At 47.5% G+C, this 6,000-nt stretch overlaps 1 long non-coding RNA gene across 1 annotated transcript in view; it reads right to left on the reverse strand.

Annotated features, from left to right (window-relative positions):
* LOC140431010 (uncharacterized) overlaps positions 1–3,988 on the reverse strand; it is a 215,053-nt gene extending 211,065 nt beyond the window's left edge. Inside the window, exons 1-2 of the long non-coding RNA XR_011949586.1 lie at positions 3,912–3,988; positions 3,223–3,364 (exon numbers count right to left, since the gene is read on the reverse strand). This is a non-coding gene — a long non-coding RNA (uncharacterized lncRNA). The remainder of the gene's footprint in view (positions 1–3,222; positions 3,365–3,911) is intronic.
* Between the last annotated feature and the right edge of the window lie 2,012 nt (positions 3,989–6,000).

The following is a 6,000-nucleotide window of genomic DNA, read 5'->3' on the forward strand; positions in this document are numbered from 1 at the left end:
TTAAACTGCAGGTTTGTATTGAAGACAACAAGCAGTAGGTTTCACAATTGTTTTATAGCACTGTTGCTTCACAGTGCCAGGGCCCCTGACTTCCCTGCTTGGGTCACTGTCTGTGCAGAGTCTGCACGATCTCCCTGTGTCTGCTTGGGTTACCTCCAGGTGCTCTGGTTCCTCCCACAAGTCCCGAAAGACATGCTGTTAGATGAATTGGACATTCTGAATTCTCCCTCTGTGTACCCGAGCAGATGCTGGAATGTGGCGACTAGGGGCTTTTCACAGTAACTTCATTGCAGTGTTAATGTAAGTCTACTTGTGACAAGAAAGATTATTATTATCATTATTATTAGGTATGTTGAAGATTTTTAACAGTTATTTTGTTCTTTCTTTTATGCAGGCAATGTTATTGTTCTTTTTCTTTCTTTTTTAAAATAAATTTAGAATACCATTTTTTCCAATTAAGGGGCAATTTAGCGTGGCCAATCCACCTATCCTGCACATCTTTGGATTGTGGGGGCAAAACCCATGCAAACACGAGGAGAATGTGCAAACTCCGCATGGACAGTGACCCAGAGTCGGGATCGAACCTGGCACCTCGGTGCCTTGAGGCAGCAATGCTGCTCACTGCGCCACCATGCTGTCTTAATGTTATTGTTCTTTTAAAGTAATTTTAATTTTTTATGATTAAAGATGATTTTTATTTAATATTTATAAGTGAAATATGTTTTGTTATTTGTTTTAAATCTGTGGAATAATTTTAATCTGCATTATATTATTTTGTAACTTTACGTATGGCATGTTTAAATGTGTTCATATGTTTTACTTTACAATATGGCAAATGAAAATGTAGTTAGGAAGAAGAGAAGTCAGAACTTCTGAGACCATGAACAATGGAGATTCTTGAAGGAGGACCAAATGTAAATAACCAGGTTCTGACCTGGTCATAGGATTGAAAAGGTTCCTCCCGAGGGCCTTTTGTTTTAGCGGTCGATGTCCTGATTTTATGAATTATGTTTAGCATTATTATATTTCCGCCTTGTTTACTTCAATTATCTTCATTTATAATTATCTTGTAATTAAATGTAGTGTTTTGATGTTTCAATAAGACATTTGTAGAAGTTTGTAAAGTTCAATGGGAAACATTTATTAACAAAAATAATGTCATAAGTGCAAAACCTTGATACCATGTTTAGTACGGCGTTGAGGACCCGGGTTTGAATCCCGGCACTGGGTCACTGTCCGTGTGGAGTTTGCACATTCGCCCCGTGTCTGCGTGGGTTTCATCCCCACAACCCAAAGATGTGCAGGTTAGGTGGACTGGCCACGCTAAATTGCCCCTAAATTGGAAAAAATAATTGGGTACTCCAAAAAAAAAGTTTTTAAACTTAATGTTTAGCATTAACAGCTGCTGTGTGACACTTAGTTTAATAACTACCTCAACGTTTCCAAATTTCTTGCACTGTAATAAATCTTTTCACTTTAACACAATGATCAATAAAATATATATTTTTACTTGAACACAATGGTTCTGTTGCCTTTCTGTAAATAGGGGAGGGAGGGGAGAGGGTGGCGGAGGAGTGAGGGTTCAATGCCCAAAAGCAGCAAGCAGCAACTAACAGGCGAACCCAAACTGTCCTTGCATCATCTGGAGCCTGGGCATTCTCACCTGCACCAAGAGGTATGTCTTCATGTTCCCCTCCTCCACATCCTCCATTTCTGGTGGCAAGTCATCTTCCGGGTGAATGTTCAGTCCATTAGGGCAGCACGGTAGCATTGTGGGTAGCACAATTGCTTCACAGCTCCAGGGTCCCAGGTTCGATTCCGGCTTGGGTCACTGTCTGTGCAGAGTCTGCACACCCTCCCGTGTGTGCGTGGGTTTCCTCCGGGTGCTCCTGTTTCCTCCCACAGTCCAAAGATGTGCAGGTTAGGTGGATTGGCCATGATAAATTGCCCTTAGTGTCCAAAATTGCCCTTAGTGTTGGGTGGAGGTGTTGACCTTGGGTAGGGTGCTCTTTCCAAGAGCCGGTGCAGACTCGATGGGCCGAATGGCCTCCGTCTGCACTGTAAATTCTATGATAATCTATGAAGGGCAAGGTTGTGCAATGCACAACACACTACAACTGTTGTGAGTTTCATTTTCACTGTTAAGGTAGTGCAGCAGTTAGAGTTCAGCTGCAGGTCTTCATTCAACATTTCACAAAGGCATCCCATTGCTTCCTTGCTGAATCGCAGTCTCCTGGAACGCATCGCCTTTGACATTATTTCACATAATGTCCTTCGGCTGTACATTCTCAAGGATGGGTAATTGATTTGCTTCCTCACCAGGCGGACATGTAGACTGACTCCAGGGGCGGGATTCTCCGCAATCAGCACGATGTCCGCCGACCGGCGCCAAAAACGGCGCGAATCAGTCCGGCATCGCGCCGCCCCAAAGGTGCGGAATTCTCCGCATCTTGAGGGGCCAAGCCCTCACCTTGAGGGGCTAGGGCCGCGCCGGACTGATTTCCGCCCCGCCAGCTGGCGGGAAAGGCCGCTCACGGCATCCCCGCGCATGCGCAGTGGAGGGGGTCACTTCTGCCTCCGCCATAGTGGAGACCATGGCGAAGGCGGAAGGAAAAGAGTGCCCCCACGGCACAGGCCTGCCCGCGGATCGGTGGGCCCCGATCGCGGGCCAGGCCACCATGGAGGCACTCCCCGGGGCCAGATCACCCCACGCCCCCCCCAGGACCCCGGAGCCCGCCCGCGCCGCCTTGTCCCGCCGGTAAGAGAGGTGGTTTGATTCTCGCCGGCGGGACAGGCATTCCAGCAGCGGGACTTCGGCCCATCGCGGGCCGGAGTATCGCCGGGGGGGGGCCCGCCAACCGGAGCGGCGCGATTCCCACCCCCGCCGAATATCCGGTGCCGGAGAATTCGGCAACCGGCGGGGGCGGGATTCACGTCAGCCCCCGGCGCTTCTCCGACCCGGTGGGAGGTTGGAGAATCCCGCCCCAGGTTTTGCATCTGCACTGGATTCTGCTGTATCTGTCAGAGAGATAGTTCACATTAGCTTACAGGAGGCTTGCATACATTAACTACAGCATTAAACTTTGCTAAAGCATTTGAAGTAATAATTGAGGTTTGTAAGGCTCGACATCAGGGAGACTCTTAAACAACACAGTTTAAAATGCATTGCAAAATCCAAATGTACTTGAGCTCCACATCAGCTGGGAGGACAGGCGTACTAACATCAGTGTCCTTTAAGGATCCAAGAGCACCAACATCAAGGCCGTGATCATCCAAGCCAACTACACTGGGCCAGCCATGTGCGTAGGATGCCGGAGTCCCAACTGCCAAAGAAAATCTTCTTTGCCAAGCTCACGAAAGGTTCCTGAACAAGAGGATAAAGGAAATACTTCAAAGACACCCTGAAGGCTTATCTCAAGAAATACAACATAGACACCAGTCAATGGAAGATACTTGCTCAGAAGATAATTGGAGGAATCTCCTGATTGAAGGGATACAATTATTCGAAGACATCCGATGGCAGACATCCAGAAAAGGAGCCTGAGAAAGGAATACCAGCGATCTTGAGACCAAGGATCAATCCCACTTCCTGGGAGCACCTGCCAAGAATGCGGTTGAAGCAGGGCTTTAGGATCGGGCTCATCAGCCACACAAGGACCCACAGAACATGGCGTTTCTTAGATGGACAATCATACTCGTTAGCATGTGATCGCCGAAAATTACATGCACTACACCCACTCTATCCATAATAGTCCCTTTAATGTAATTAAGATCCTCATGACAAATTAACAGCCTCATGACAATGTTTTAAAACATACATATTTCTTTCACTTTATGTGCATTTTAAACATATTATAAACACTATTATGAAACATTAATCCACTGAAAAAATGGTCTCCACTGTCTCCTACCTCTGCTCCATGATTCCGGAGTGGGGAGAAAAAGTGTAAATAAACAAGCGTAAAAACTTTGTTACGACACCTTGGGCAATTGTGTTCAGTTGCAGCCCTACAGACCCTGCAGTCCCAACATAAGTGAATTAATCAATAATTTGTGTTTTCCTGAGATCTTTAATCCCTGACTGCTCCAATGAGTTACAGTCACCAGATTTATAAGTAAAACATTAACAAACTTTGTACAACAAGAGTAAAAGATGAACAAATAAAGGGAATACTTGGAACTATGGTCTACTAGTCTACCTATTCCCAAACCCCGTCCACCCACCACCCAGACACCCACAAAACAGACACATAGTGATGAGATAGGAAAAGGGGCAGAACAAAGGGAATGGAAGGAAAACGTTCAAGATGAATCTTCACTGCTGCAGATGGGTCTTCTGATGGTGCCGGCCTCCTCTGAACGCAACCTTCTGGGGAATTCATTTATACAGGAGATTCAGATCGGTGCAATTCTACCCTTTGGCCACCGGATGGAGCTTAGCTTTACACTGGAGATTCAAGTTGCTGCAATTCTGACCTCTGACCACCAGGTGGAGCCACTGTCTCCCTGAGATATTACTGGAGCTTTATGCCTGAGCATTCCACAGACTTTCCCCTTCACCTGATCTCTGTGTTATAAAGAGAGTTCTCAGCGTAGTGGTTAGCACTGCTGCCTCACAGCGCTGAGGACCTGGGTTTGATCCCGGCCCCGGGTCACTTTCCTTGTGGAGATTGCGCAATGTCCCCATGTCTGCGTGGGTCTCACCCCCACAAACCAAAGATATGCAGGGTAGGTGGATTGGCCATGCTAAATTGCCCCTTAATTAGAAAAAAAGAATTGGGCACTTTAAATTTAAAAGAAAAAAGAGCAAGTTCTCAGTTTGAGTTCTTCCCAGTCATTCAGACGGAGGGTTATAGTCTTACAGACCTGCTGAGAAACTGCTTGCAATCTTTAAATCCAGAAGTTCCCTTCACATCTGGCTGCTGTCTATCTTTTAAATTGGACTGCCTTCACAGGTCTGTCTATGCTTTATTTAAGTCGCCTGGCAGGGAGAGAGCGAGCAGAGAGAATGGAGTTCTTCACATGACCTGCCTTTCTTCTGGAACATTCTGAATGGCTCCACCAATCGCAAGCAACAAAAGGAGATAGCCCAGAATGTTAGATTCACTGATTGGCTGCTTCCCAAGTCAGTCAAACTGACATCATGGGCTCAGCCACAGAACCCAAATGGGAAGTTCTGGCTAATCCATTAGACAACGAGTGTTTCGGTTTGCCTAAAGTCTGAAGTTTAAGCAAAAATCTCATTGTGACAGCAGCCAGCAAGAGCTGTTGATTAAAGGCAGTCAGCAGGACAGGGATTAAAAATGAAACACAGAACAGTATCCTGAAAACTTCTCTAACCTCGTGGCAAGCAGGCCATGTTAGCACTGCCCCATTAATTTCCATTCAACCGTTTCAACACAATGCTTCCAAGAAAACACATTTTAAAACGGGGGTGTGAGCTTAAATGTGTTTTGCTGACATGCTTTCAGCACTCATGTCCATGTGACAGGACTTATCCATAGCCCGACATGCATGTGTGGCGTATGATCTCCATACGGCAGAAGATTGTACAGACGTTATAGGGATTGATTCTCCGATCCCTGACCCCAAAATCACGTTCGGCGAGGGGGCGGAGAATCCCCGATGACGCCAAAATCGTGGGCGGCACCGCTTTTGCGATGCTCCGCCCCCTGAAAAGCAGCGTTCTCTAGGAGTATGCCACATGTTGTATCCACAGCCTCCCTACATTGACTGAGGCCCGCCCCGCGATTCTCCGTCCCCGACTGGCCGAGTTCCTCCGAGATTCTCATGGTCTCACACGTCGTGAATTTAACTTGGCGGCTGCGGACTCAGCCCGGCGCCGCCACAGTCGGGGGAGGGCCGATCCACGTGCGGGGGGGGGGGCTTTATTCAGGACTGGGGGCACTGTGGGGGGGGGGTGCGAGAGGCAGAAGGGGGGTACTATTTTTGCGGTCCGGGTCCGCGAGCTGAGTCCACCATGAAGCACGACGCGGCCGC

The sequence above is a fragment of the Scyliorhinus torazame genome, chromosome 10 (assembly GCF_047496885.1).
Source record: "Scyliorhinus torazame isolate Kashiwa2021f chromosome 10, sScyTor2.1, whole genome shotgun sequence".
Lineage (NCBI taxonomy): Eukaryota > Metazoa > Chordata > Chondrichthyes > Carcharhiniformes > Scyliorhinidae > Scyliorhinus > Scyliorhinus torazame.